This window comes from Nerophis ophidion, linkage group LG02 (assembly GCF_033978795.1).
Source record: "Nerophis ophidion isolate RoL-2023_Sa linkage group LG02, RoL_Noph_v1.0, whole genome shotgun sequence".
Lineage (NCBI taxonomy): Eukaryota > Metazoa > Chordata > Actinopteri > Syngnathiformes > Syngnathidae > Nerophis > Nerophis ophidion.
In genome coordinates this window covers 46,857,923-46,870,403 of record NC_084612.1, presented here as the reverse complement: position 1 = coordinate 46,870,403, position 12,481 = coordinate 46,857,923, and positions in this window count along the sequence as shown.

Genomic DNA, 12,481 nt, shown 5'->3' with positions numbered 1-12,481 from the left:
TGTCATGTTCATGTGTGACACTACCTAATAAACTAATAAGAATGTTACACAAATGTTCACTTCCTGTGTCACGTTCGTGTGTGACACTGCCTAATAAACTACACGTTTGTAATAAGAATTGTACACACCTGTTCACTTCCTGTATCATGTTCATGTGTGACACTGCCTAAAAAACTAATAAAAATGTTGCAAACCTGTTCACTTCCTGTGTCATGTTCATGTGTGACACTGCCTAATAAACTAATAGGAATGTTACACAACTGTTCCCTTCCTGTGTGACATTGCCCAATAAACTAATAAGAATGTTACACACCTGTTCACTTACTGTGTCATGTTCATGTGTGACACTGCCTAATAAACTAATAATAATGTTACACAACTGTTCACTTCCTGTGTCATGTTCATGTGTGACATTGCCTGATAAATTGATAAAAATGTTACATACCTGTTCACTTCCTGTATCATGTTCATTTGTGAAATTGGCTAATAAACTAATAAGAATGTTACACACCTTTTCACTTTCTGTGTCATGTTCATGTGTGACACTGCTTAATAAACTACAAACCCTGTTTCCAAATGAGTTGTGAGATTGTGTTAGATGTAAATATAAACGGAAGACAATGATTTGCAAATCCTTTTCAACCCATATTCAATTGAATGCACCACAAAGACAATATATTTGCTGTTCAAACTAATAAACTTTTTTTTTCTCCAAATAATAATTAAGTTAGAATGTCATGGCTGCAACACGTGCCAAAGTACAGTAGTTGGGAAAGGGCATGTTCACCACTGTGTTACATCACCTTTTCTTTTAACAACACTCAATTGTTGAAGCTTTGAAAGTAGAATTCTTTCCCATTCTTGTTTTATGTAAAACTTCAGTCGTTCAACAGTCCGGGGTCCCCGTTGTCGTATTTTACGCTTCATAATGCGCCACACATTTTCGATGGGAGACAGGTCTGGACTGCAGGCAGCCCAGGAAAGTACCCACACTCTTTTTTTACGAAGCCACGCTGTTGTAACACGTGCTGAATGTGGTTTGGCATTGTCTTGCTGAAATAAGCAGGGGCGGGCGTCCATGAAAAAGACGGCGCTTAGATGGCAGCATACGTTGTTCCAAAACCTGTATGTACCTTTCAGCATTAATGGTGCCTTCACAGATGTGTAAGTTACCATGCCTTGGGCACTAACGCACCACTATTCCATCACAGATGCTGGATTTTGAACTTTGCGTCGATAACAGTCTGGATGGTTCGCTTCCCCTTTGGTCCGGATGACACGATGTGGAATATTTCCAAAAACAATTTGAAATGTGGACTCGTCAGACCACAGAACACTTTTCCACTTTGCATCAGTCCATCTTAGTAGATGAGCTCGGGCCCAGAGAAGCCAGCGGCGTTTCTGGATGTTGTTGATAAATGGCTTTCGCTTTGTATAGTAGAGCTTTAACTTGCACTTACAAATGTAGCGACAAACTGTATTTAGTGACAGTGGTTTTTTGAAGTGTTCCTGAGCCCATGTGGTGATATCCTTTAGAGATTGATGTCGGTTTTTGATACAGTGCTGTCTGAGGGATCGAAGGTCACGGTCATTCAATGTTAGTTTCCGGCCATGCCACGTACATGGAGTGATTTCACCAGATTCTCTGAACCTTTTGATGATATTATGGACCGTAGATGTTGAAATCCCTAAATTCCTTGCAAATGCACTTTGAGAAACGTTGTTCTTGAACTGTTTGACTATTTGCTCACGCAGTTGTGGACAAAAGGGTCTACGTCGCCCCATCCTTTCTTGTGAAAGACTGAGCATTTTTTGGAAGCTGTTTTTATACCCAATCATGGCTCCCACCTGTTCCCAATTAGCCTGCACACCTGTGGGATGTTCCAAATAAGTGTTTGATGAGCATTCCTCAATTTTATCAGTATTTATTGCCACCTTTCCCAACTTCTTTGTCACGTGTTGCTGGCATCAAATTCTAAAGTTAATGATTATTTGCACAAATTTTTTTTTTTATCAGTTCGTGCATCAAATATGTTGTCTTTGTAGCATGTTCAACTGAATATGGGTTGAAAATGTTTTGAAAATAATTGTATTCCGTTTATATTTACATCTAACACAATTTCCCAACTCATATGGAAACGGGGTTTGTATAATATACTGTACACATATTAAGAATATATTGTATATATTCGCAAATATGTTATATTCTATATTGCTATATTTAGTCTATTTATACCTGCATTGTCTTTTCCATCCTTACACTTTCCATCATTGTAACTGAGCTACTGTGTTGAACAATTTCCCTTGTGGATCATTAAAGTTTGTCTAAGTCTAAGCCTAATTATGGACAACAAAAAGGAAAACACTTCCTGTGAAGTGAAAAGCATGAATCTATGTCGAAAAGTGAGCAATCAGGGTATCAAGGGTGTGTAGAGGGTGATGTGGCCAGGCTGACTGACTGGCAACAACAGGCTTATAAAGTGCTGTGATTATTGACAGATGCGTGAGTCCAAACAAATGAGCCAGGTGAAACTAATGGTTGTCATGGAAACTAAAACAAACCAGGGTGTGCAGAAACAGGAACTAATGGAGTCAAAAACAAAACAGAAAATAACTAAACAGACATGATCACAAAGACATGACACATCAACATCAACTGTATGATCATCCACATCAAAGATAGTGTATGTCTGAGTAGCTAGACAGGACAAAACAAAAAGTAAAAACAATAATAATAGTTTTCAAATGAACACTGACTAACTTTGATGTTCCTTTTTTGTAATTGTAAAGTCTGTTCATATCTTTTTACACTTGCACGGACAAGACTTGAAGCAAAAGTGACTCCACTCTAAAGTGAACATGATATCTCACAACAACAAGTGCAGTTTGACAAATATCCAGCAGGCAGGATGCTAATTTTAGCAGGACACTTCCCTCATGTTGGACCTCCTGGTGACCTGGTCAGAAGCCAACTCTGCAACTGTTGACACCTTTTACCCCTACAGACTTTGGAAATAACACACACTGCTGGATGGATGGGGAGCAGATTACTAGTGACTAATAGCTTCTCTTCAGTTGCACCACAGCTGTCAACCTCAAGATCTGGCCAGATCTGGCCCATTGTTTGATAATTTACATTAGTTTGGAATGATACCACACATTTAGGTATGGATCCGATACCAAGTAGAAACAGGATCATACAAAAAAATATAATACCTAATAAACCAATACTAATGAAGAAATACTGATGTAAAGTGTAGGTGTCGTGCTGTTTTCTGTTTTACCATGTTCTATCTACACTTCTGTTAAAATATACTAATCACTTTTTCTTCTCTTCTTTGCTACTTTGCATTAGTTTTGGATAAAACCACACATTTAGGTATTGATCCGATACTAAGTAGTTACAGGATCATACATTGGTCATATTCAAAGTCCTCATGTGTCCAGGGACATATTTACTGACTTTATGATTTTTAAAAAAAATTTAAATTGTGAGTAGTATCGACTAGATACGCTCTTGTACTTGGTATCATTGCAGTGGATGTCAGGTGTAGATCCACCCATGGCCTTTGTTTACATTGTGACGCCGGTGAGCTGTTGTATCCTCCACCCCATTACATTATGTCTTTCTAATGTTTACACCTGTAATAATTTATAATAATGCATTTTGTCACTTATAACACAAAGCTGAGACCAAAGTTTGTCTTTAAATATAGAAGTGGTATACCTGATTTTTACAAAGTAAAAATACATCACTTTTTAGTATGTAGCCTTTGGTGAAAAGGTTTGGACACCCCTATGTCAACATATGTTCCAAACATTTGTTGGTATAATAAAACGCTTACTTGTGATTTCACTCACTTATGATTTCACTGACATATAAATTCACCGACTTATGATTTCGCTGATTTATGAATTACCTGACCTTTGTTTTCATCGACTTGTGATTTCACAGACGTATGATTTCACAGATGGATTATTGTACAGAATTGCGATTTTACTAACTTATGATTTGACCGATTTATGATTTCACTGACTTATGATTTCACAGACTTATGATTTCACTGAATTATGAATTACCTGACCTGTGACTTCATTGACCTATGATTTCACAGACTTATAATTTTACAAATGTATGATTTCACATACTTATGAATTTACTAACTTATGATTTCACTTATTTATGATTTCACTCACTTATTATTTCCCTGACCTATGATTTCACCGACCTATGATTTCACTGACTTATGATTTCACAGACTGATGATTTCATTCACCTTTGATTTCACTGACTTAATATTTCAATGAGCTATGATTTCACTGACTTATGATTTCACCAACCTGTTTCATTGACCTATGATTTCACCGACCGAGGAATCACTGACTTATGATTTAACAGACTCATGAGTTCATTGAGATATGATTTCACCGACTTATGATTTTATTGACCTTTGATTTCACGGACCTATGATTTCACTGTCTTATTATTTCACTGACTTATGATTTCACCGACCTATAGTTTCATCGACCTATGATTTCACCGACCGATGATTTCACTGACTTATGATTTTACTGACTTATGATTTCACTGACCTATGATTTCAAAAGCAAGTGCATTGTCCATCAGTGCGTACATAAAAAAATGGTGTAATGATATCATGAAATGTATCTGCTGTTATCCATCCATCCATTTCCTACCGCTTATTCCCTTTTTTGGGGTTGCAGGGGGCGCTGGCGCCTATTTGAGCTGCAATTGGGCGGAAGGCGGTAAACCCTGGACACGTTGCCACTCATCGCCGGGCCTTATGAGCGACCATAACTGAGATGTGAAGGAGTGTGACCCCTGAATTACAGCATTAGGGAAGAAGGGAGGAATGGAATAATGGAAAAAGGGAGGAAGGGAGAAAGGGGAGAAGGGAGGAAAGAAAGAAGGGAAGAGAAGGGAAGAGGAGAAGAAGAAAAGAAGGGAGGAAGGGAAGAAGCAAAGAAAGGAGGAAGGGTATAAGATAATAGAAGGGAAGAAGGGAAGAGAAGGGAAGAAGGGGTCAGCATGCAAAGTGGTGAGTTCCAGACATGTCCTTATTAAGAAGGTCTGCTGACTCTCTCTGCTCCTGTGTCAAAGTCTCCCCACTAACACCTCCCCCTCCAACCTCCACCCACCACGTCTCGACCCAAATAAGGACAGGAGAGCGTGCATGGGAGGAGTGGGTGGTGGTGGTGGTGGTGGTAGGAGGAGTGGGTGGTGGTGGTGGCTCGGCCAGAGCGGTGGTTGTGTGTTAGAGGGGAGGAGGGGGAGGGGTGTTGTTGTCGAAAGTTGGCTTCACTTTGAGGTTTGGAAAACAGAAGAGTTGTGTGAGCAGGAATGCACCATCAGCACACTCTTTGGGAGGTGGGGACTCACTGGGAGTGGGATGTGGTCCTCTGTGGACTCAATCAGGACCCCGACCCCTTAATTCACCACAGTGTGACCCTTTGAGTCACCACAATGTGAACCTTTAAGTCACCGCCATGCTACCACTCGTCTGACCACAGGACTTTCCACCTAGCAGGAGAGTTAGTTTGACTCAAATACAATTACTTTAATCAGTAGAGTTAGCATGACTTTTAACACCATCACCTGGTACATGTTGTGACACAATCAAACAAGACTTTTAACACCATCACCTGGTACATGTTGTGAAACCATCAAACATGACTTTTAACGTCATCACCTGGTACATGCTGTGAGACCATCAAACATGACTTTTAGCATCATTACCTGGCACATGTTGTGAGACCATCAAACATGACTTCTAATGCCATCACCTGGTACATGTTGTGAGACCATCAAACATGACTTTCAACACCATCACCTGGTACATGTTGTGAGACCATCAAACATGACTTTTAGCATCATTACCTGGCACATGTTGTGAGACCATCAAACAAGCCTTTTAACATCATCACCTGTTACATAATGTGAGACCATCAAACATGACTTTTAACATCATCACCTGGTACATGCTGTGAGACCATCAAACATGACTTTTAACACCATCACCTGGTGGATGTTGTGAGACCATCAAACATGACTTCTAATGCCATCCCCAGGTACATGTTGTGAGACCATCAAACATGACTTTCAACACCATCACCTGGTACATGTTGTGAGACCATCAAACATGACTTTTAGCATCATCACCTGGTACATGTTGTGAGACCATCAAACATGAATTTTAATGCCATTACCTGGTACATGTTGTGAGACCATCAAACATGACTTTTAACAGCATCACCTGGTACATGTTGTGAAACCATCAAACATGACTTTTAACGTCATCACCTGGTACATGTTGTGAGACCATCAAACATGCGTTTTAGCATCATTACCTGGCACATGTTGTGAGACCATCAAACATGAATTTTAATGCAATCACCTAGTACATGTTGTGAGACCATCAAACAAGACTTTTAGCATCATTACCTGGCACATGTTGTGAGACAATAAAACATGAATTTTAATGCCATCACCTGGTACATGTTGTGAGACCATCAAACATGACTTTTAACGTCATCACCTGGTACACGCTGTGAGACCATCAAACATGACTTTTAACACCATCACCGGGTGCATGTTGTGAGACCATCAAACATGAATTTTAATGCCATCACCTGGCACATGTTGTGAGACCATCAAACATGACTTTTAACACCATCACCTGGTACATGTTGTGAGACCATCGAACATTAATTGTAATGCCGTCACCTGGCACATGTTGTGAGACCATCAAACATGACTTTAACACCATCACCTATTACATGTTGCGAGACCCTCAAACATGACTTTTAATGTCATCACCTGGTACATGTTGTGAGACCATCAAACATGACTTTAAACACAATCACCTGGTGCATGTTTTGAGACAATCAAACATGAATTTTAATGCCATCACCTGGTACATGTTGTTAAACCATCAAACATGACTTTTAACGCAATCACCTAGTATAGTTGTAAGACCATCAAACATGACTGTTAAAGTCATCACCTGGTACATGTTATGAGACCATCAAACATGACTTTAAACACAATCACCTGGTGCATGTTTTGAGACAATCAATCAATCAATCAATCAATGTTTACTTATATAGCCCTAAATCACTAGTGTCTCAAAGGGCTGCACAAACCACCACGACATCCTCGGTAGGCCCACATAAGGGCAAGGAAAACTCACACCCAGTGGGACGTCGGTGACAATAATGACTATGAGAACCTTAGAGAGGAGGAAAGCAATGGATGTCGAGCGGGTCTAACATGATACTGTGAAAGTTCAATCCACAATGGATCCAACACAGTCGCAAGAGTCCAGTCCAAAGCGGGTCCAACTCAGCAGAGAGAGTCCCGTTCACAGCGGAGCCACCAGGAAACCATCCCAAGCGGAGGCGGATCAGCAGCGCAGAGATGTCCCCAGCCGATACACAGGCAAGCAGTACATGGCCACCGGATCGGACCGGACCCCCTCCACAAGGGAGAGTGGGACATAGAAGAAAAAGAAAAGAAACAGCAGATCAACTGGTCTAAGAAGGGAGTCTATTTAAAGGCTACAGTATACAAATGAGTTTTAAGGTGAGACTTAAATGCTTCTACTGAGGTGGCATCTCGAACTGTTACCGGGAGGGCATTCCAGAGTACTGGAGCCCGAACGGAAAACGCTCTATAGCCCGCAGACTTTTTTTGGGCTTTGGGAATCACTAATAAGCCGGAGTCCTTTGAACGCAGATTTCTTGCCGGGACATATGGTACAATACAATCGGCAAGATAGGATGGAGCTAGACCGTGTAGTATTTTATATGTAAGTAGTAAAACCTTAAAGTCACATCTTAAGTGCACAGGAAGCCAGTGCAGGTGAGCCAGTACAGGCGTAATGTGATCAAACTTTCTTGTTCTTGTCAAAAGTCTAGCAGCCGCATTTTGTACCAACTGTAATCTTTTAATGCTAGACATGGGGAGACCCGAAAATAATACGTTACAGTAGTCGAGGCGAGACGTAACAAACGCATGGATAATGATCTCAGCGTCTTTAGTGGACAGAATGGAGCGAATTTTAGCGATATTACGGAGATGAAAGAAGGCCGTTTTAGTAACGCTTTTAATGTGTGCCTCAAAGGAGAGAGTTGGGTCGAAGATAATACCCAGATTCTTTACCGTGTCGCCTTGTTTAATTGTTTGGTTGTCAAATGTTAGAGTTGTATTATTAAATAGAGTTCGGTGTCTAGCAGGACCGATAATCAGCATTTCCGTTTTTTTGGCGTTGAGTTGCAAAAAGTTAGCGGACATCCATTGTTTAATTTCATTAAGACACGCCTCCAGCTGACTACAATCCGGCGTGTTGGTCAGCTTTAGGGGCATGTAGAGTTGGGTGTCATCAGCATAACAGTGAAAGCTAACACCGTATTTGCGTATGATGTCACCTAGCGGCAGCATGTAGATGCTGAAGAGTGCAGGGCCAAGGACCGAACCCTGGGGAACTCCACACGTTACCTTAACGTAGTCCGAGGTCACATTGTTATGGGAGACACACTGCATCCTATCAGTAAGATAAGAGTTAAACCAAGACAGGGCTAAGTCTGACATACCGATTCGTGTTTTGATACGTTCTAATAAAATATTATGATCGACGGTATCGAAAGCAGCGCTAAGATCGAGGAGCAGCAACATAGATGACGCATCAGAATCCATCGTTAGCAATAGATCATTAGTCATTTTTGCGAGGGCTGTCTCCGTCGAGTGATTTGCCCTGAAACCGGATTGAAAGGTTTCACATAGATTGTTAGACGCTAAGTGTTCATTTAACTGCTCCGCAACAATTTTTTCGAGGATTTTTGAAATGAAGGGAAGGTGAGACACCGGTCGGTAGTTTACCATGAGGTCAGGATCGAGGTTAGGTCTTTTAAGGAGAGGATGAATAACCGCTTTTTTGAATGCTAGGGGAACAGTGCCCGAGGAAAGTGATAAGTTTATAATATTTAGCACTGATGGACCTAATAATACAAAGAGCTCCTTGATCAGTTTCCCAGGAAGAGGGTCAAGTAAACCAAACATGAATTTTAATTCCATCACCTGGTACATGTTGTTAAACCATCAAACATGACTTTTAACGCAATCACCTGGTACATGTTGTAAGACCATCAAAAATGACTGTTAAAGTCATCACCTGGTACATGTTATGAGACCATCAAACATGACTTTTAACATCATCACCTGGTGCATGTTTTACGACCATCAAACATGACTTTTAACGACATCACCTGGTACATGTTGTGAGACCATCAAATATGACTTTTAATGCCATCACCTGGTACATGTTGTGAGACCATCAAACATGACTTCTAACACCATCACCTGGTACATGTTGTGAAACCATCAAAAAATACTTTTAACGTCATCATCTGGTACATGTTGTGAGACCATCAAACATGATTTTTAACGTCATCACCTGGTACATGTTATGAGACCATCAAACATGACTTTTAATGTCATCCCCTGGTACATGTTTGGAGACCATCAAACATGACTTTTAACACAATCACCTGGTACATGTTGTGAGACCATCAAACATGACTTTTAGCGTCATCACCTGTTACATGTGAGACCATCAAACATGCCTTTTAAGGCCATCACTTCGTACATGTTGTGAAACCATCAAACATGACTGTTAACGTCATCACCTGGTACATGTTATGAGACCATCAAACATGACTTTTAACGTCATCACCTGGTGCATGTTTTGAGACCATCAAACATGACTTTTAATGACATCACCTGGTACATGTTGTAAGACCATCAAAAATGACATTTAACACCATCATCGGGTACAAGATGTGAGACCATCAAACATGACACTCAACACCATCACTTGGTGCATGTTTTGAGATCATCAAACATGACTTTTAACGTCATCACCTGGTACATGTTGGGAGACCATCAAATATGACTTTTAATGCCAACACCTGGTACATGTTGTGAGATAATCAAACATGACGTTAAACACCATCATCTGGTACTTGTTGTAAGACCATCAAACAAGAGTTTTAACGTCATCACCTGGTACATGTTGTGAGACCATCAAACATGACTTTTAACGTCATCACCTGGTACATGTTATGAGACCATCAAACATGACTTTTAACGTCATCACCTGGTGGATGTTGTGAGACCCTGAAACATGCCTTTTAGCATCATTACCTGGCACATGTGAGACCATCAAACATGAATTCTAATGCCATCACGTGGTACATGTTGTGAGACCATCAAACATGACTTTTAGCATCATTACCTGGCACATGTTGTGAGACCATAAAACATGAATTTTAATGCCATCACCTAGTACATGTTGTGAGACCATCAAATAATGACTTTCAACACCATCACCTGGTACATGTTGTGAGACCATCAAACATGACTTTTAACGTCATCACCTGGTACATGCTGTGAGACCATCAAACATGACTTTTAACACCATCACCTGGTGCCAGGTGTGAGACCATCAAACATGACTTCTAATGCCATCCCCTGGTACATGTTGTGAGACCATCAAACATGACTTTTAACGTCATCACCTGGTACATGCTGTGATACCATCAAACATGGCTTTTAACACCATCACCTGGTGCATGTTGTGAGACAATCAAACATGACTTCTAATGCCATCACCTGGTACATGTTATGAGACCATCAAACATGACTATCAACACCATCACCTGGTACATGTTGCGAGACCATCAAACATGACTTTTAGCATCATTATATGGCACATGTTGTAAGACCATCAAACACGAATTTTAATGCCATCACCTGGCACATGTTGCGAGACCATCAAACATGACTTTTAACGTCATCACCTGGTACATGTTGTGAGTCCATCGAACATGAATTTTAATGCCATCACCTGGCACATGTTGTGAGACCATCAAACATGACTTTTAACACCATCACCTGGTACATGTTGTGAGACCATCGAACATTAATTGTAATGCCGTCACCTGGCACATGTTGTGAGACCATCAAACATGACTTTAACACCATCACCTATTACATGTTGCGAGACCATCAAACATGACTTTTAATGTCATCACCTGGTACATGTTGTGAGACCATCAAACATGACTTTAAACACAATCAACTGGTGCATGTTTTGAGACAATCAAACATGAATTTTAATGCCATCACCTGGTACATGTTGTTAAACCATCAAACATGACTTTTAACGCAATCACCTAGTATAGTTGTAAGACCATCAAACATGACTGTTAAAGTCATCACCTGGTACATGTTATGAGACCATCAAACATGACTTTAAACACAATCACCTGGTGCATGATTTGAGACAATCAAACATGAATTTTAATTCCATCACCTGGTACATGTTGTTAAACCATCAAACATGACTTTTAACGCAATCACCTGGTACATGTTGTAAGACCATCAAACATGACTGTTAAAGTCATCACCTGGTACATGTTATGGGACCATCAAACATGACTTTTAACATCATCACCTGGTGCATGTTTTGAGACCATCAAACATGACTTTTAACGACATCACCTGGTACATGTTGTGAGACCATCAAATATGACTTTTAATGCCATCACCTGGTACATGTTGTGAGACCATCAAACATGACTTCTAACACCATCACCTGGTACATGTTGTGAAACCATCAGAAAATACTTTTAACGTCATCATCTGGTACATGTTGTGAGACCATCAAACATGATTTTTAACGTCATCACCTGGTACATGTTATGAGACCATCAAACATGACTTTTAATGTCATCCCCTGGTACATGTTTGGAGACCATCAAACATGACTTTTAACACAATCACCTGGTACATGTTGTGAGACCATCAAACATGACTTTTAGCGTCATCACCTGTTACATGTGAGACCATAAAACATGACTTTTAACGCCATCACCTGGTACATGTTGTGAAACCATCAAACATGACTGTTAACGTCATCACCTGGTACATGTTATGAGACCATCAAACATGACTTTTAACGTCATCAGCTGGTGCATGTTTTGAGACCATCAAACATGACTTTTAATGACATCATCTGGTACATGTTGTAAGACCATCAAAAATGACATTTAACACCATCATCGGGTACATGATGTGAGACCATCAAACATGACACTCAACACCATCACTTGGTGCATGTTTTGAGACCATCAAACATGACTTTTAACGTCATCACCTGGTACATGTTGGGAGACCATCAAATATGACTTTTAATGCCATCACCTGGTACATGTTGTGAGATAATCAAACATGACTTTAAACACCATCACCTGGTACATGTTGTAAGACCATCAAACAAGAGTTTTAACGTCATCACCTGGTACATGTTGTGAGACCATCAAACATGACTTTTAACGTCATCACCTGGTACATGTTATGAGACCATCAAACATGACTTTTAACGTCATCACCTGGTGGATG